This window comes from Protopterus annectens, chromosome 1.part0 (assembly GCF_019279795.1).
Source record: "Protopterus annectens isolate FY-2018-M chromosome 1.part0, PAN1.0, whole genome shotgun sequence".
NCBI lineage: Eukaryota > Metazoa > Chordata > Ceratodontiformes > Protopteridae > Protopterus > Protopterus annectens.
This window is the reverse complement of record NC_056725.1, coordinates 463,578,509-463,598,982: the sequence shown is the minus strand read 5'-3', so window position 1 is coordinate 463,598,982 and position 20,474 is coordinate 463,578,509. Positions and strand designations below refer to the sequence as shown.

Genomic DNA, 20,474 nt, shown 5'->3' with positions numbered 1-20,474 from the left:
GCTCACCCTGGCGGACACACCGAGAGGAAGGCTCGGAACCGACGAAGATAGATTCAAAACCTCCTTCTCGGCGCCGACAGAAGAGCTCCGGTCACTGGACATGACAAACGGAGCTGAACGTGTCGGAGCCGAACTCGGCTCCAATGCAACAGCAAGGGGGGCCGGAAGCGAGGGTTCCTCCATTGGTAATAAGCACTCCGGCTCCGAAAAACCAACATGGCTCGGAGGAGGAATCATGGATGGAGACAAGACTGGTTTGAGTGACTCCGGAGCCGACTGGGTCGGAGCCAACAAAAATTTAGGCAGGGCAGACGACTTGAGGGGTCTCAGTACTACCCTCTCCACATCTTCTCCTGAAAGACTCCTGGAAGACCCGGAAGATAAGGTTGGGGATCTCAACCTAGCAGACACTGGAGATTTGACCATCAAAGAGACTGGTAGGGACTCTACAGACCTGCACCGAGAAGCAGAGTCAACTATTTGCAAGGATTCGGCAATCGGCACCGAAGTATCTGCGACCGACTCTGAAACCACAGTTGAGGAGTCGAGGAGGCAGGTTTTATTAATTTGGCAGGTGGCTCCGAAATACTAGCCTGTGCCAGAGAAGGCCTTTTTGAACCTTTAGATTTTAAGTCAGATCTGGACTTAAAAGACTTAGAAGAAGAAGCCAAAGAACCAGACAAAGCTTCCTCGAAGGTTGGCTTCAAAAGACCCCGGAGTATCAGTTTGTTCTTTCTCTCCTGCAACACTCTAGGAGAGAAAGCATGACAGAACAAACATGATTCTTGCAAATGGAAGGCTCCCAAACAGTAGACACAGCTACTGTGGCCATCGGTCAAAGACATTTTCTGGGAGCACTTCATACATTTTTTAAACCCAGAGGGTTTGTGCTCCTTGCTATCCTTAGACATTGCAACCCACAAGCAATCAGAGGGAAAGAGAAAGAGAATGACTGAGGACTAGGTCCTCTAACTAAAACGGGCCTAGCTCTGCAGACGAATTACACGAGGACTAGGTCCTCTAAGTTAAACGGGCCTAGCCTGGTGTAAGAGAGAAAACTACATTTTCCACTAAACACTAGACAGGTTCAGTCACACAGGAAAATATTTTAAATAAAATACAGTGGAAGCAACACAAGGACTAGATCCTCTAAGTTAAACGGGCCTAGCCCTGTGAAGAACCGGGTCTTCTAATTCAAACAGACCAAGGCACACACACACACACACACACACCACACCACACCACACACACACACACACACACACACACACACACACACACACACACACACACACACACACACACACACACACACACACACACACACACACACACACACACACACACCACACACACCACACACACCACACACACTCAAGGGTAGCAAATTAACAACTGTAAGAAATTAAGACTTTAGCGGGTCCCCGCTAAAAACCACCAGTCTACAATAATCGCTTGACAGGAAAATAACCAATAGGAGCCGCTACTGATTAAAAATGGTGAACTCGCCAAACTAATTCTCTAGACATGAAAAAACGCAAGTGCGTCTAACTACAGAAATACAGGAGACTACTATACTAGTCACACAAGGCCACAAGGCAATTTAGGTAAATCCTAACTGTAAATAACAGGAAAAAAAAAAAAAAAAAGGCGAAACCGCCAAAACTAACAGTTTAGGTAAAGCGCAATTGCGCCTAACTACTGGTACACAGGACACCACTAATAAGGTCACACAACAACTACAAGACAATAAGATAAAGTCCTATAATGTATATATCAACAACTATGCAAAAAGATACTAGAATAATGAAATTTGCAAAAACTTAGCCAGAGCCAAGAGAAGCACATCCGAACACGTCGACGCGGCAAACGAGATCTGGGGATTGCACTGGTGCACCATGGGATACCTGCTTAGCCAAGAGCCAATCAGAAGTCTTCGAGCTTGAAAATCGGCCGAGTCGGAGCTAGGATCAGCTCCGAACCCATATGTAAAAATGAAGGTGAGATTGGACTACCTAACATTTATCATTTTGTGAAATCACTCCCCTTCAACTATTTAAATTTATTGACCATTCTACTGTATTCCATAGTATCGGAATACAAAAGTGATCACCCCCTTTCAATTTATTTTGCTGTTTTAAAAATAGTGACTCTCCACTAAAACTTAACTTTTTAAACAGGTAAAACTTAAGTTACCTACTTTCATATCTAACTTCTCTAGTGCACACTGCAGTGTTTAGGATAAACCATTTTTTTCATCTTACCTTTAAGCATCCCTGTGACTAGCACTTGCTCTAATACTTGCTGGAAAGCACTAGGAAGCCTTAAACTGATACAAGCACTCAGCTCTCCTTATTAATAACGAGAAATTAATCATAGGCACTAAACAGCCTATAATTGCAAAGTACCTTGCTAAAGTAAGGGAAAACAGCTCCTGTACATTTAAAAAAAAGCACCAAATCAGGCATGTCCAAGGGTCAGCTTCCACTGATTTCTCCTGTCCACCTGGTGAATCTGGGAATACTGGGGCAATGCAGCAATTGCCTCATGTAGACAGACAACCCTCTCCTCCTACCACCCAACACTACAACCTGTGAGAGATGCACTTACATAGCCAAACTGGAAGCAAAACTCTCTCCACCCAAGATTGTGCTAGACAGTCAAGAGGAGAAGGTTAACACCCACAATACACCTCAAGCAACACATAGCCCTTCTAAACTCACATCACCAACACCCACACATAGCAACACTAAATCCACATATGCGGAGGCCCTTAACTGTAACCTGCCCAAGCAATAAGGACCTCCGAAGCTGAAATGCAAACAAACACCAATCAAATAACCAAAGTGTCACATAGCTCACAACACCAGTGTGCCACCCAGCAACAGCCCCTAAGGCAAGACAACATACCTAACACTTTAGTCATTGGTGACTCTATAGTCATGCACACTGATGTCTCACTCACCAGGCTGAACAAGGAGAAAATTACAGTGAGCTGCCTGTCGGGTGCCAGGATCCGCCACATAACTCATGCACTCAAGACACTCCACAACAAGTACAAATATGACTCTGTCATTGTCCATGTTGGAGTGAATGACTTGAGATGTACCTCCCTGGACTACATGAAAAGAGACATGGAAGAGCTCTCTGATCATGTGGCCCAGGCAGGTATTAACCTAGCCCTGAGTAGCATCCTGCCTTCTCCCAGAATGATACCAGAATATAAGGACAAAATGACTGACTTCAACAATTGGCTAAGCTTCTAGTGTCATTCAAAGGGGATCCAGTACCTGTCTGCCTGGGACGACATGATCGACAGACCACGATGCTTTGCCAGAGATGGTCTGCACCTGTCACCCCTGGGATTCAGGTTACTGGCTAAGGATCTTGCCACCCCTATAGTGCCTTTTTTAGGCAAAGTTCAAAGGACAAAACCACCACCGTAACAGGTACAAGCATGCAAAATCTACTCAATGCTAGAAGTCTAAACCTCAAAATGCACTCTCTCGAGGCACTCCTAAAAATGGAAAACATCGATATCTGTGCAGTAACTGAGACCTGGCTCAAGGCTCCAGACAGCACCCTGCAATACCAGACTACAACTCTTAACACACTTTTCGGCCACCAAACCAGGATCGAAACACTAAAGGTGTAGGAGTGTCCATATTCACCAAGGATATTCACACCACCAGGCTAGTTGCCCAACACAATGCTTCTGAAATTCTCCAGGTGCAACTAACACTAGGTAAAACTGCAATCCAAACTGTAGCTAGCTACTGATCCCCCACCATGCCTCAAGATTCTCACTACACTTTTCTAAACACACTGGAAAATATTAATATATAACCAAACACCCTGCCATTAACTGGGAAAACTACTCATGAGCCAACATCTTTGCCCAACAGTTCTTGGAATTCATAAATTCCAATGCCCTGGATCAACTAATCCATAGTCCCAACAGGGGCTCCAATATCTTAGACCTGGTCATTACCAACATGGGAAATCGATGCTCCACACCTATGGTCACCCCCTCGTTGGTCAGGTCAGACCATAAACTAATCACCCTTAACATCCACATCCCACCCCCAACCCCCAGTAAGGAAACCTCCATAAAAAACTTCTCTAAAGTCAGCTTCAAGCTACTCAAGTCAGAAGTTAAAAACTTCATGACACCCATGCAGACGGGAACTGAAAGTTCGACTGCTGACTCTTACACTAAGGCACTGTACGAGCACATCCACTAATGCATGAATAATGCCATCCCAAATAGAACCAAGATGCTCTCCTTCAAAAAAAGGAAGCCAATCTGGTGGTCCCCTGCCATAAACAAACTTTACAACAAAAGGAAGAAACTGTTGCAGAAAAGAGGAAAATTCCAGGATGCAAAAAACTCCCTTACCAGCCTCAGTAAAAAGCTGAGATCCCTCATAAAATCCTCCAAAGCTAGTTACGAAAATAAAATTGCCAAAGATTCCAAAGACAACCACAAGGTATTCTATAACTATGTCAAGAATCAGAATGGCAATGCTCAGATCTGCTCTGAGCTACAACAGAATGGCATTAAATATACTGATCCCAAGGATATTGCCAATATCCTGGCAGATCGATTCAGTGCCAACATCACCTCCCTCTCACACCCTAAATGGCCCATCATAATACCGGAAGATTGGCAAATTCCGGTAATAATGGCCACACAGGTAAAAAACGCACTCTCCAAAGCTAAGAATACAGCATCCATGGGACCAGATAGCATCCCGGGCTGTGTACTACATGAACTACAAAATGAACCGGCACCTCACCTAAGTGTCATGTTTAATCATACCTTCACCTCAGGCTTCGTGCCCACCGAGTGGCACACAGCTACAGTTATCCCACTCCACAAGGGGGGATCCACCTTGGATCCCGGGAACTACCGTCCCATCAGTCTGACGAGCCTGATCTGCAAGGCCATGGAACGTATTATCATGGAACTTATAAACAAAGACATTGGCAACCTTAAAACACTGGACCCCACCCAGTTTGGGTGCATGAAGGGTCAATCTAGTCTCCTGAACCTGACTGACTTCTTCAAATCAGTCTCCAGAGCCATGGACAAGGGTAAAGCAGTCCACACAGCCTATTTGGACCTCGCCAAGGCCTTTGACACCATCCCTCACTCTGGAATAATGGATAAACTTACTAAGCTGGGCATTAATCCCTAAGTCACTCGATGGGTTGCCAACTGGCTTACTGACAGAACCCACAATGTAAAAGTAGCTGACTCCAAATCCAGCTCCAGACAAGTGGAGTACCTCAGGGTTCAGTCCTGGGACCTCTCTTGTTTGGCATCTACTTCTCTGAAGTACAGGCCAACACTAAGAGACTCTGGCTAACAAGGTTTGCAGATGACTGCAAATTGGGAGCCATTACTGAATCCCCAAATGATGTGGACACTCCAAGGGCCTTATAGAAACAGATGCTTGTTGCCAGAGCCATGGGCTCAAGTTCAATGCCAAGAAATGTATAGTTATCCCCTTTGGGAAAAAAACATGTACCCATGAATTACCACATAGGTGGCAGTACACTAAACACCGAAAGTGTGATAAGAGACTTAGGGACACAGGTGGACAGTGGTCTCACCTTCAATAACCACATCGCCACAACAGTCAGGAAATCCTTCTATGTGGCACACCTCATCACTAAGGGCTTTTCATCCAGAAAAAAGAAGGTCATTGTCCCACTGTACTCATCCCTCATTAGACCCATTATAGAATACAATGCCCCATTTCGTATGTACCTCTCAAGACATCTGAAACAACTGGAAAGGCCGCAGAAATACCTCACTAAAAGAATCACAGGCCTAAAGCAGATGCCTATGCTGACCGCCTTAAAAACTCCAGCTATACTCTGTCGCATATCGTCTACTCCGAGGTGATCTCTGCTTAACATACAAGGCCATGTCAAACCCAGAGCTGTTGGACATGCTACACTTAAAGAAATCCCAATCCCTCAGAGCCACACGCTCCAGGGATCTAAACCTTGTCATCACAATAAACAAAACATGCTGGAGGGATAGGTTCCTGACCCAGAGACTCCCCAGACTCTGGAATAGAATGCCCATACATGTCAAGCAGAGTGCCTCTTTGGTCCTCTTCAAAAGGAACCTTGATGACTGGATGGGAGAAAGGAAATTCACCCTGGGGATCACGTCAGTCGCCCTGCTAGACAGGGGTCCAGGGAAGTGAATAGTGTGGGAAGAAATAGCCAGGGAATTGTTATGACTAGGCTTGTATAGGCCCCTATGGCCTGTTTGGAAAGACCAGATGGTTTCTTCTTAGTTAGCCTTGCCCACCAGGCTGCTATAGCTCAGGAGATGGATGCTCAACCATAAGCCTTTAAACTGGTAAAGAAATTTAAAATAAAAAAGCCATCTGAGATGGAGAAGTAAGTAGTGTGACTTACTTATGTGATTATTATGTACATGACACGATTTTCTTGCCCAGTGAATAACTGATCTAGTTAAACACCTACATACAAAGGGGAACATTAGAAAAACTTCAGCTATGTAAATGCACTCTAGCACTGTATGTTCAAATAACATGATTACTACTACACTTTAATTCATTATATAAATGGGAGTTACAGGCAAATGTGCTGCCTTTTGGTCATACATCTAAAGCTGTCTGACATCCTCAGAACAGAAATGATCTCCTTCCCATGCCAGGGAATCAGCACAATGCTTAGCTAGAAAGGGTACACAAGCAGCTGATGCCAGCTTTTGTTCTTTACTGACAACAGGTCACCAGGAAATGAGACTGAAAGCCCTGGAGAAAACATCCAGGGCATAATGAAGCACAGGCAGGTCTGCCAGTCACCACAGATGCCTCATGAAGGGAAACTCTGAACAGGCGGAGTACTTCAAGGAGGCTATGGTCACAGCTACCAATACCCTCTTCCTCTCCAAGGTAAAAGGAACCTGTAGTCCAGGTCATTGCTTCACAAATACTCTGTGCTGACTCATTTCTGAAAAAGCAATCAGTTGTTTGCTTTTCTTGTGGAAACTGTTCTAATTGTCCCTCTATTGTTTTACCATGATGGGCACTTCAGAGAACAATACAGCTGGCCTGCTATTCGGATACTGCTTGGGCACAATATCTTGCTTTGCTGGCAAATAAGAAAGAAACAAACAAACTGACACATTTGTCCAAATAAAATGCAAACAATTGAGAAATTTGTCCTAAAGGCTTTGGTCTTATCAGTACATCTCAGTTTTACGTGCACACGTCATATGCAGTGTCCTTTTTCTCTTGTCTTGAGATCATGGATCAAAAGCAAGTAGTTGGATAGACTGTTTTAAGGACTCTTCTGAGACCACTTATGGCATGAAGAAGAGGATAGTTTACAGTGCTATCATGTCCTTTTGAAAAAACCTAGAAGAACCTTGCACATTACAGCTGGTAACACAAATTCTTCTGGTAGAAGTAATGGCCACTGCTCTCTCTGATGCAGTAGCTTTAAACAATATAGAGCATCTTGCCAAGGATCAGATCAGCCAGCCAACTTCCAAGGCTTTAGGTCTGCTTCCACAGGTTTCACAGGTATGTATTAGACAAGCAGCACTTGTGGGACATTTTTAAGCCTAGCCAATTTCCCTTTTTATGCTTGAAATAACCTATCCCATCTGGTTATAGATTGGCCTTACCCATCCCATGGTCAATAATTAAATATTACCCCTAATAAGAATAACTGTGATCACACCATATATAATTTGAGAGGACTCATGTGTCGCTCATCTTGTGTATTCAAATAAGACGATGATGCCTGGATGTTCGCTTAAGTTGTTTATTATACACAAACACATCAGAGTGGATCAATTACAAAATAGCTGAAATTTTGCATTTCGACATTGTTTAATCAATAATGCTTGATCTATGCGATATGAGAATAGTCAAGTATATAGATAAGTAAATATGAATAAGTATGCTTCAGCTAATATATCTGGATGTGATGTGTTTATAGCTCCCCTTTGAATCGCAATGTTATTATATATTTTAATATGACAGATGGTTGACATTAGGCAAGTATGATTAGAGATCTACGGTCCCCTAGATATTCTGAACATAATTATGTGAACAGCAAAATATTTCAGCTTAATGGTTTGTTCTTATGAATTAGAATCTTTTTATTTGGTTAACATAATAATTTTTTGTTAACCAGAATGTATTTTTAAAAAGGACAGATAGGATGTCAACAGCGAAATGTTTTAATTTAATTTGTTTGTGTTTTATCAACTAGAATTTCATATATTTGGCTAATATAATTTTTGGGATACTCATAAATATATTTTTAAAAAGGATAAAAAGGACAAATACGCAAATGATATAGCTAGCAATGTCATATATTTGCTTATGTCAAATTGACTATGGCAATTATCATGCTAGATCGATTACGGGGCATAGTATGAAACATCTTGTGTATGGACCTGTTAATAACAAATGGAATGTCTAAATATTCCTCAAGAATATGTTCACTTATTAGTTATACGATTGTCTCCAGATGCGTTCTATGGTAATGCTCTGTTGATTTATGTTCTTGGGAATGTATCTTGATGAGTGAATATTTTTGTGCTTTAATATGGGTTTTAAAAAAGCTGTTCACGAAAAAGGTTTTATACTAAACAGAATTATGAATCTGTCTTTTAAAATGTGGAATGACCTTGTTTTAATTAAATGATTATTGGCTGGTTAATTACTTAATTGATATTGATCTTTTGTATATAAATAGCAAGAGTCTTTTGTGTAATTTGTAACCTGATGAAGCGCACCTGTGTGTGCGTGAAAGCGCTCGTTCCATAATAAAATCGTTTTGTTTGTTCATGGTGGTTCCTGGTAATTTTACTTATCATCAGGGTGGATGACTGGAACATAAAACCTAAACAAACTAACTGACTGATTGACGGTTACACACATACATGCTTTCACTCCAGCTGCTCACTCAAAATGACATTTTTGCTTGCACATGCTCAACACTTATATGCATGTGCCCATAGACTAGAATGGCTCTTACAGGTACAACACACATTCTGAGCTACACCATGCATGGGATAAAGCATTTAGGAACAGTCTATGCTCATTAGCAATACAGGGGTAGTTGTGGGGTAAATTTTCTGCCTCCCATCCATAGATCTAAGTTGCAAGTGAAAATGGATAGGGATGAATAAAATGTTATGCCTTACCATAACTTGGTATCTGTGTTGTCTATCTTCATTCCTCCTCACGATAGGGTCTTGGATCCGACCCTTGGATCTGGCTTGGCCACATTCTTCAGACTCAAATCCGACTCTTGAGCTCCTCCTTCTTACCCAAAATGCACTACATCCACCCAAGCACCTCAGATCAAGTTTGCCGACTCCATACATTTAACATCCAGACAGAAAAGGAATGGCAGATGAGGCTGAGACATGGGACCTATGCGTCCTGTCATGTTCCACGATTCTCTAGAAGAATGAGGTAGGGGGATGGCTGGGAGGGAAAGTGAGCAGGAATGAATTTAGATAACACAGATACCAAGTTATGGTAAGTCATGAGATTTTAACCTGAGGATGTCTTCTTCACTCCTCCTCACAATAGGGTCAGAGTCCCCAGATATGTAATTCCCAGGTGGCCCCCATGGAAAGATATACTGGAGCACCATCGAGCCAAAGGAAGTCCTGCTCCTAGAAACTATAACTTGTAATGGGCTATAAATGTATGACTGCTAGACCATGTCGTTGCTGCACAAATATCATCAATGGAGGATATAGATGAGAAGGTGGAAGAAGTAGCCATAGCCCTAGTGGAATGTGTCCTGGGAGGACAAGGTAAATCTAGACCTTGTTGTGAGTAGTAAATGAAGGAAATGCAGATAGTTATCCATTTGGCTAAAGTAATCTTGGAAACCGCTTGGCCAACTTTGTTAGCTGAGAAGGCTACAAACAATTGGTCAGACTTCCTGTGCTGTTTAGTCCTGTGCACACAGAAATGTAATTGTCTATGAACATCAAGAAGATGTAGCACATATTCCCCTTTGTTAGAAAAATTCAGGAAAAACACTGGTAAATGGATGGATTGACTGATGTTGTTTTCCATGGCTACTTTAGGCATAAAAAAAGGTTGATACATAAGGACACCCTAACTTTATGAAAAATTATGTTAAGGAAGTTTGGAGGATAAGGCTTGGAGCTCTAAAATTCTCTTGGCCAAAGTTATGGCTACCAAAAAGATGGTCTTTCATGACAAAAATGTGATACTGCAAATGGCAGCTGGTTCAAAGTCCCCCCCCCCCCCTCGAGTCAAAGCCTGCAGCAGAACAGTGAGATCCCAATGCGGGGAAGGGTCCTTGATAGGAGGCCTCAACAGAAAAATACATTTCATAAAGGATTTGCATAATCTAAAAGTGAAAAGGGAGTGAGGTTGACTAGCAGCGTGAAAATTAGAAATCACAGCTAACTGAAGCTTGATGGTAGAGACGTTAGCTCCTTTATCAAATTGGGTATTAAGGAAGAGTAAAATATCCAATACTGGTGCCGAAAAAGGATCAGTAGTCCTGCTTGTAGCCCAAATGGTGAACCTTTTCATTTACTGGAGTAGACTTTCTTAGAGGGAAGCAAGCCTAGACTGTCTAGTTAGGGTTGGAAGTGGAGAAACCAAGCAGTCAGTTTGACACCACGAAGATTCGGGTGCTGCATTCCTGATGGATGATAAAGGAGGTCCTGTCTTGGCTGCAGAATCCATGGATGATATTTCAGATGAGACCAGAGGAAGGGAAACCAAACCTGACAAGGCCAAAAAGGTGCAATGAGGATGACTTGAACTCTTCAGCCTGCTTGCCTTCTGAAGAAACTTCTGGATCAGAGGGAGAGGAGTGTAAGCATACAGGAGACCCAGGGGCCAATTGTGGACCAGTAAATCCCTCTGGGGACTCCTCGGAGGAGGGATCAGAGTGAAGAACTTGCTACATTTGTTGTTGAGGGGAGAGACAAGGAGGTTACAGCAAGGTTGACCCCAGTGATTGAAGATAATGTTCGCCACTGACTGACTGAGGGACCACTCATGCGGAGCCAGGATTGATCTGCTGAGTCTGTTCAGCAAGTCGTTGGTTTTCCCCTGGATGTGTGTAGCAGTTAGAAGGCAGTCTGAAGATATCACCCATTCCCAAACCCTCATGGCTTCCCTGCACAAGGGGTATGAATGGGTTCCTCCTTGCTTGTTGACGTACTGGACAACAGACATGTCGGAGTGAAATGCAACAGCCCCCATGGGATGAGCATCCATAAAGGCTTGCAATGCTGAGAGAACTCCTCTCATCTGTGGGACATTGATATTCAACCTGGTCTCGATAGGGGAGCACATGCCTTGGACCTTCTTCACATTGCAATGCCTCCTCCTACCTGAACTGGAAGGCGTCCGTGGTCACTGTGGCCGTAGGGGGGTTGAAGGAGATTGTCTGACTGAATCCACCAGCTGAAATGACTTGCAAATTGGTGTCAAACAGATGGGAAGGGATAGCAGGTGATAAGAGAATGGACCACTGCACCGCCAATGTCCAGTAGAGAACCTACATGAAGAACCTTGCAAGACGAACTAACAGGATTACTGCTGACATGGATCCTAGGGCTTGTAAGGCTATCTGCGCAGGGGTTGGGGTGGGGATGGTGGGATAACTATTTCCCGACTTGATTACTCAGTGTTGTTATGCAGTGTAAGGGAAGAGAAGCTATTTGATCCCTGCTGTTCAGCTGCTTCCCTATGAATTCCAGGTTCTGCACAAGAGCCAGTTGGAGTTGTTTAGGTTTACAGTGATGCCCAGTGAGAGTGAAAGTTGGATTAAGTAATCTCTGGCGTGGATGAGCTGATGCCTTGTAAAAGTGGTAAGAAGGCAATCATCTAGGTATGGAAACACCGGAAATCCTTTGAGCCTCATGTAAGTTGCTACTACTGCCGTGCATTTGGTGAACACCCAGGGGGGCTGTGGAGAGCCCAAAGGCCAGGTCTCTGAACTGTAAATGACTGGGCCTCAGCTGAAAGTGCGGGTATCTCCTGGAGTGCCTGTCTATTTTGATGTGATAGTACAGTTCCCCTTCATAATATCGAATTACTGAATGCTCGAAAGTCAGTAACTCGAAATTATAAAGTCGAACCAACAAAAATCCCGAAACCCACAAGCACGAAAACAAAAAACCCCGAACATACAGAACACATACACCACACAACACGCACACCATACTAACCACATAACAAACTACAAGCCCTATACTACATGTACGCAGGGGGGCAAGCCCACCTGCACCCCTACACCCCCCTACTTATATATTCTAACTCCGAGATCGCACTAATACACAAAAAAAAAACAAAAAAACCCACCACACAGACATTATAAACTGCCTCGCACACACACAAACACATCACACAGACACATCCACCCCTCACACTCATACTCCCACCTCCCTACCCTATTCCCTCACGCACAACTTACAAAACACACACACATACACTCACTTACCTTCACTTTTGTAAAACATCCCGACTCACACACTTCCCATCCTGTAACTGACATGCATAAGCACAAATTCAAGATATTTGAATTCATGCTTATGCAGATTTGCGCTTCTGCATTTTCGACTTTACAGTCTGGAGTTAATGAATTTAGAGTATTCAGTAATTCTGGATTGCGAAGGGGAACCGATAGTACGCATCTTTGAGATCTACTGAGGACATCCAGTTGCCCTTGCACTACAATGGCAGAAAGGACTGAACCGTAACCATTAAGAATTTTACGTCTTTATATAACCATTTAATTTGCTTAGATCCAGGATGAGTTTTGCGTCCCCTGTCTTTTTCGGCATTAAAAAGAAGCGGAAGTAGGTTCCGAATCCTTTTGTTTGGCTGGGACCTCTTGGATGGCTCTTTTTTGCGGCAGTTGTTGAATTTCCTGTGCTGCCTACTCCCTCAGACTGGGTGGCACGTCGGGGAGATTCTAGGAGTTTGGGGAGAGAAGGAAAAAGGGAATATATTAGCCTCTGGGTATTATGCTTAGCACCTAGGGGTTTTGAGTCAAATGGGTCCAGGCTTCTGAGTGCAAAGCTGGTCGACCCATGACTGCCTCCAGATACAGACAGTCGGGCAGCGCTTCAGGAGTGCTGATAGGGCTCGTCAGAAAAGGTGTCTCTAAAGCCCTGGTTTTGTGGGCCCCCTCTCCCTGTAGGGTGGTGTCTACCATTAAACGCTTCTCCTCTGCCTCTAGAAGAGGGTTCCCCATGCGGGCCCTTGGGATTTACAAACCCAAATTTTCTTGCCTCCGCGTTGGTTCCTGAAGAAGGAACTCTGGGGTGTAGAAAATTTGATTCCTACAGCAGAAAGGGTCTTCCCTTCCTTTTCACTGCGAGTGAGAGTATCTCGAACTGACGGCCCAAACAGAAAAGAACCATCATAGGGGGCATTCACACAGGACGCTTTAAAGGGCTCTGCAGAATCACATAGCCTCATCCAGGCATGTCTCCTTAGGGAAAGTCCTAAACGACCATTCCTGAGGTACCTTCCGTTTTATGGGAGATTAACCTCATCAAGGAGTTGGCGACAAAAGATACAGTGGTCAGCTTGGGAGAAACATTCTTAAATTCCTCCGCAGGCATGGACTCCAAGACAGAGTCTGGAAGCTCTTTGATCAGCTCTCTCTGTAACTGGGTAATAAGCTAGGCAGTTACTGACCTCAACGCAAAGGTGGCTGAGGCGTAAACGCACTTTCCAATCCTGTCCAATGCTCTAGATTTCCTTGTTAGGCAGATGGACATTGGCAGTCTATTCTGCCAGTTCCTTCTTAGTGGCTACCGCCACCATAATGGCATCAACCACAGAACTGTAGCTCCAATGCTGTCTGCCGGAGGTACCAGGAACCCATCAGGGCACCCTGGGATGGGCTCGATGGTGTCTGGTTCCTTCCATACCCGGCGTGACACCAAATCAAGGAGGTTGTCTGCTGGGGAGATGTAGATGGGTCCCACCCCAAATGCCTCCAAGAGCACTGACTCCTCAAAAGAAGGAGGTTGGACAGACCACCCACCTTTTTGCTTCAGGATTTTTAGAATGCCGCTGGAGGAGATGTCCTCAGGTGAGGATTGGGGGGGGGGATCCTTCCCCCTCATCGAAGTCATGGTCTTCGGTTAAGGACTCCAACGGGGAGTCAATTTGTCTCCTTTTGTGTGCCTTCTTCTGGAGGAATTCCTCAGTATGGTACTCTGGGGAAGTGTCAGAAGAAGGGGATCCCTCTTGGGCGGGAAGATCTTGGAGACCGCTCAGCATGGGTTGACTCTTGGCAGGATGAAAGGGCTCAAGGCCCCAACCCAACAGCGGTACACGGGTGGATTGCGGGACATATGGTGACAGATTTCCAACCCAGGAGAAAAACCCTCTCCACTACCTGAAAAGCCGACGGACCAGGAGAGGTCCTCTCCATCTCCCCCAAAGCCAAATCCACAGAGGCAAAACAACTATGACTCGCACCGGAATCGCTGGTTCTAGAAGGGATCTGACCCAATCTGTCAAGTGTCAAGATGCCTAGAGGGAGATGTCTCCGACAAAGACTGAGCTGACACCAGTCCCCAGGGCTCAACAATGACACCAAGGCTCTGAGATTCGGTCTGCTCCGAGGGAATCAGAGACGAGCTGATCAAGGGTAACATCAGTGTCGAAGAAGGGAGCTTCCCCTGTACAGAACCAGACACACATGGGAGTCCCGAATCTTGCAACTCCAAAACCAACGGCCAGATCAGAGAAGGAGTTCTGATGGTATGGCCTGGGTAGTTCACAGATCCGACAGGAGACAGAGCCGAGACTACCCTCATCTGGATCTGGACCTTAAGGAATCTCCTCATCATCCAGTCCATGTCTGCCTCGGACCAGCTTCTAGAGGATCTGGACAAAGTTGATGAGGGTGGTCGGGAGTGCTTAGATTTGACTGAATGAGCCAGAGATTTGGTCGAAGCTATTGGATCCCGAGACACTGATCTGATATTGAAGCCGACAGTGGAAGAGGCGATAAGGAAATAACTTCCCCTGGATAAGAGGATGCTAGTGTATCTGAAGGGGTAGGCACTTTCTTCAGATCTGAGGGGGTCAGATCTAAAGATTTTCTCGATTTGTATTGGGCTCTTGAGAGTCTCTTGGGGAGACAGGAAGAGACCTCTTTAGCAGAACAGGATTGATATGGAAACCAAGGATGGGGTCTGAGCCTCAGGAGTTGATGAAGGAAGAAGACCCCTCAGAATCAATTTATTTCATCTATTGGCAAGAGCTCAGCGTTATAAGACACACAGACAACACACTCTCCCTTTAAATGGTCTGTCCCTAAGCAATACACACACTCCTTGTGGGTATCCTGGTTGGGGATTTTATGGTCACAAGAAGAGCAATGTTTAAAGCTGGGGGGTGGTTTGCCTGATACAGCAACTGTCAAAGCCCGCCAAAAACAATGGACAGTTAAAGAAGGCTAAGATAAAAGTAAGTCACTTAGAAGTCAACTAAGACTAACAAAACTCTAGAAATAACATTACAAATAACAGTAACTTTAACAATTTCTAACTCTAAACTTTTTTTTTTTTGTTTACAACAGGAACAAGAAGAAAGAAACTTTTGCAGGCACATGCACACTGAAATAAAGGAAGGATTATAAGTGGGATGACTTACAATTACGTTATCCTAACTTTCCTAAGAATGCTCGAGAGCAAAAAACCTATGTTCAAACACTGAAGTGGCAAATTAGTTCGGAGGTGCCTGGGTGGATATAGTGCATTATGGGTAAGAGGGAGGAGCTCGAGAGTCAGATCAAAGTCTGAGGAAAGTAGCTGAGTCGGATCCAAGAACTTATATGAGGAGGAATAAAGAAGACAACATCAGATTTTTGTTTTATGTGGATGGGGAGTCTGTTCCAAAGCAGCAGTATCCTTTGCAAAATATACATGTCCCTCTGAACCATTCTGTTGATGCTGCAGAAGAGGTGAACAGCCTGGCTTAATGTAAACTTTGAAATGACCTTAGGAATAATGGAATGATTTATTCTGAAAGTTGCCCCATGTCTGTGAAAAATGAGACGGGATAAGTCATTAAAAAAGCTTGCAACTCTGATACTCTTGCAGTACGTAATCAGTTTTCCAAGATAAGAACTTTAAATCTGCCTTGTAAACCAGTTCAAATGGAAATAGTGGACATTTCTCTAATCCAAATTTACGATCCCTAGGAGCTACCTGTCTTCTAGATGGGTGGATACTTAATACCCCTAACAAAAACTGTTTCACAAGACAAAAGGGAAGAAAGAGGGGATTCCAAGTACTGACAACAAGATATGGCCAAAGGATGAATCTTGAGAGAAGAGTAAGAGAAGCCAGAAAAAAATAACTAAAACGAATATTGAGGAATCATAGGAGTCTGAGCCTTAAAAGGATCCTGGTTCTTGGATAGCACCAAACAGATAATTCTTTCCACTTGTTTATATATAATTTTCTAGTAGCAGGTTTATTTTCCTCCTTTGACATGCTGAGTGAGCCAAGCTTTTTGGGAGTTTTGCAAAAGTTTATCTTAACATTATTAAGCATCAAATAATAAAGGAAATTAATTTGTGGTACTTCCTGTATATAAGGGTTGTGTTTTAGTAGTTAACTGATCTGATGAAGTCCCGTAAATAGTTAAAAGGGGTGAAAGCACTTAACATTTATTGTTTTAATAAAGATTCTTTTTATTTTCCGGCTCTGGAGCTTACTGTGTATTACAGACCCAGGGGATCATTATTATTCAGAATATCCCATTATTGCTAAGGCTACTGCAACATTGATCTAACGATTAACATCTGTTCTAGAGGGTGATGGTGCTATTTTCACAAGATTTTAGATACCTCTGTCTTTTTTCTCATGTAGCCTGGCTAGGAGGGAGCTATCATAATAAAATGGACAAGCAGACCATGGTTTTCAAGAAGACCATTGATGTTAGCTATGAAAGTCAATACGTAATGGAAATGAGGCTTTTCCTTTCGACAATAATAACCTGGCTAGTATGGCAGCTAGAACTGCTCCAATGAAAATCTTGGTACAGTCTGGGGTTACATTTAACTTTTTGAAGTCCTGAGCTGGTTGGAATCAGGCAGTCATCCACGTAATTACATACATGAACGTTTGCTCTGAGATAGACCAAAACTGATGTAAAGCCTTTGATAAATACAGGAAGTAACATGCTTATTTCCTGCCATAAATCAAAAGGACTGCCTGGAGATCTCTGTAGAGGATCAGGTAGTAGGCACCCCCATTAAGTTATTCACAATGCAGCCTTTATAAATAAATAAAGAGATAAGGGATGCATGGCCAATAATGTCAGCAGTTTTATCTTTTGACTTAAGTACTTGTTTAGTCTGCAGAGGTTCTGCATGGGTCTTCTGGTAACAAAAACAGCTCTGAGTAGAAGCCCTTTCACTGGTTTTGCTTGGTGACTCTTTCCAGATCTCCACTGCCTAGCAGCTTTTTCAGAAAGTGCGCAGCTAACGTGATCTGCTTGGGGAAGCATATCTAGGATGGGGAAGAACTTTGAATTCTGTCTTGTAAACTGTGGATATTATCACCCCTAGACCATGGTTTGAAGTCCGATCAAAACTGTATTGCAAGAAAAAGGAAAGTATTATACTCACAATGGGAGGTGAGGAAGATAAGGGGGTAAGTCAGTATTGCCCGTTTCCTACATTAGTGGGTAGATGCCTGCTTCCTCTCAGTCTGCATTGTTGATGCCCTAGGTCTTCTGTCTTTTCAAGCCTGCTGCTTATTTTAGGCGGTGCTTATTTATTCAAACTAATCTGTCCCCTTCCGAAGAGAATGGTCATTGTTTTGTGGGGTTATTTTCTGTTGTATCTTTGGAGTGAGGCATGAAAATGCTATTTCACTGACTGCATAGTTTTTCCATTCTCTTCCAGATTTATTTTATTTAATTTATTTATTTTACATTTGTTTACTGGGGAGGTCCGACTGGACAGTGCTGTCCATTTTCAGAGGAGGGCTGGGTAGAAAAAATCCAGAAACAATTACTAACATACTATACATAAGATATCTACATGAGCATTGTGGTTTTCACAGTTATAAAATATAGCAGATAACATATGACTGCATAAGATATTTACATAAGCATAGTGGTTTAGACATACAATTAAAAGTATAGCAGGTGGTAACATGTGATTGTTGTTCATACAGTACTGTTTAGTAGAAATAATCTTGAAAATGTAAGATAAGAGAAGAAAGAAAAAAGTAAAAATACTAGCCAGTTTGCCAAAGAAGGAGAATATAGACAAGTTCATATGAGGTTCATTGATATTTTAAAGGAGAGCTTTTTAACTTGGTCTAGGGCAGAGGTAGTGGGGAGTAGGCAGCAGTGAGTTGGTAAGTAATGTGTGATAATAAATATAGTGCGTCTGTGGGAGTTTTAAAGATGAGATTGGATAGTGGGTAGGGGAAAAGTGTTACAAATGTCAGCCAGGTGCTAGGCAGTTGCATGTCAAAGTGTTGTTTAGGTGGGAAATAAGCTGTTTTTTGAAGATGGTTTTGTTAGGTTGTACCCTGATTTGTAGTGGTAGGGAGTTCCAAGTCTTGACAATGTTGATAGAATACAGGGAGTCACCAGAGCTGTAATGGCTTTTGGAGATTGCGATTAATGCAATGTTAGTGGATCTAAGTTCTCGGTTACTGGAGTAGAGGGTGATCAGGTCTTGTAAGGTTGCAGTTTTGTCAGGTTGGTAAAGTATTTGGTGATCTAGAAGTTGGTTTAGAGATTCAGATTTTTCAAAAAGTCTCAGGAAGGAAGCCTGACCTGCAGATCTTTATCCAAATGTGTATTTAATAGCTGCCTTTTAACATCTTTAGAGTAGGTCTGAATTCTTAACTAAGCATACCTCATGATAACGGTGCTTGTGGCTATCCCCTGGCACAAACATTCACAGAATCACAGCAGCAGCAATATTTAATGGCATGTTTTCCCACTTTTAAGGCTGTTTCAGTTGATTTGGAAAGCCAACCTTCAAAGCGTCATCCTCTAATTTCTTTGTCACATCTCCTATGATTTGCCTCAAGATCAGATAATGGATCGTACAGGTCTGACAATTATGGTCCTGATTCCCAGGATGGATGCTGTATATATTTTTATAAAATGGTCACACACCCTGCTCTCATTGTTATTGGGGAAAGTGGTGATCTCTGCTGCCAATATGGCAGATGTAAAGGACAAAAAATAAATCTTCACTTCAGCAATTCCTGCCAGGAGAGGGATTTTGTTGGCCAGAAGACTACCATTTTTTTATGGAGATCTGAGCTTCTCAACAATTTTTCAATGGCTCTCTATTCAGACAAAAAAAGAAGCCTGATGGGAAGACTACAAGAATCATCTTATTGTGATGTTTTCCTTGGTTGTAGACGTGGGGGGTTGGAAGACGGGATTGGATGAAGTGTCAGAATTACTGGTTCCTCAGAAGACCTAAAGGAAAGTGTGCATTTAATACTAGGATTGTGGTACAAAAGCCAGTTTTAGTGTTGGACTGAGAATCTAAGTGGTCATATATAGCAGAGTATGGGGCAAGAGCAAGTGTCATGCTCACAGAGGTCCTTAATCAATAACCCTCTGAAATAAGGAAATGGAACTGCAGTGCTCTAACTGGAGTAGTTTTAGAGGACCTCCCAAAGATTTGCTTTTCTTCAGATGACAAGGATGGAAACAGTTAGCTGTGTTAGTTGCTAAAACAGATAGCACACTTTCCTTTGATTCGAGGAAGATTAGAGTGTTATGGATTCAATTCTCACACCAAGTGCTTGGACTTTTGTCTTCCACTAACAATGTTATGCAGCATAAGAGGGGTTAGCAGTACTTCTAGGAAAGGCACTGTTCTTCTGACTTATTAAACAAGGTCCCATCTGCTTGCTTTAGTGGTAGCTCGTATGAATATAAATAACCCATAGCATTTATGAAAAAGAGTATGAACTATTATCAAAAAATACTCTCAGTTCTCCTTTCAACACATTTCACACCTAGTTGTATAATTTTAGATCATGTTAACCCTTAACCTGTCACTGTTCATACCAATATATTTTACAGTTCCCTTTCTATTCTATGTGACAAAATTGTATGTTTAAATTCACATTCTCCATACGATGCAGATGATAATCTTTACCATGTGATCAACATTTGTCAGCTGTCATAACTACCATGCCCTTCTGCTCTGCATTTCTGCCCACCCTCTCTTCACAGATCAATAATCTTGGAAATGAGAAAATAAACGCGTTCCCAGGTCTTTATCACATTTTCATGTTTTGTGTAATTACATATTCTTATACTTCATGACATTTGTCAGGAAAAAAATCTCAACTTTCTCTTCCTACTTATTTTCCTGTTTACTTTAACAGCTTGATTCTTCACTTCGCTCAACCCGATTAACCCTTCACCTAA

General features: G+C 42.9%; 1 protein-coding gene across 1 annotated transcript in view; it reads right to left on the bottom strand.

Annotated features, from left to right (window-relative positions):
• HAUS7 (HAUS augmin like complex subunit 7) overlaps positions 1–20,474 on the bottom strand; it is a 403,197-nt gene that overhangs the window by 63,194 nt on the left and 319,529 nt on the right. The window lies entirely within an intron of this gene.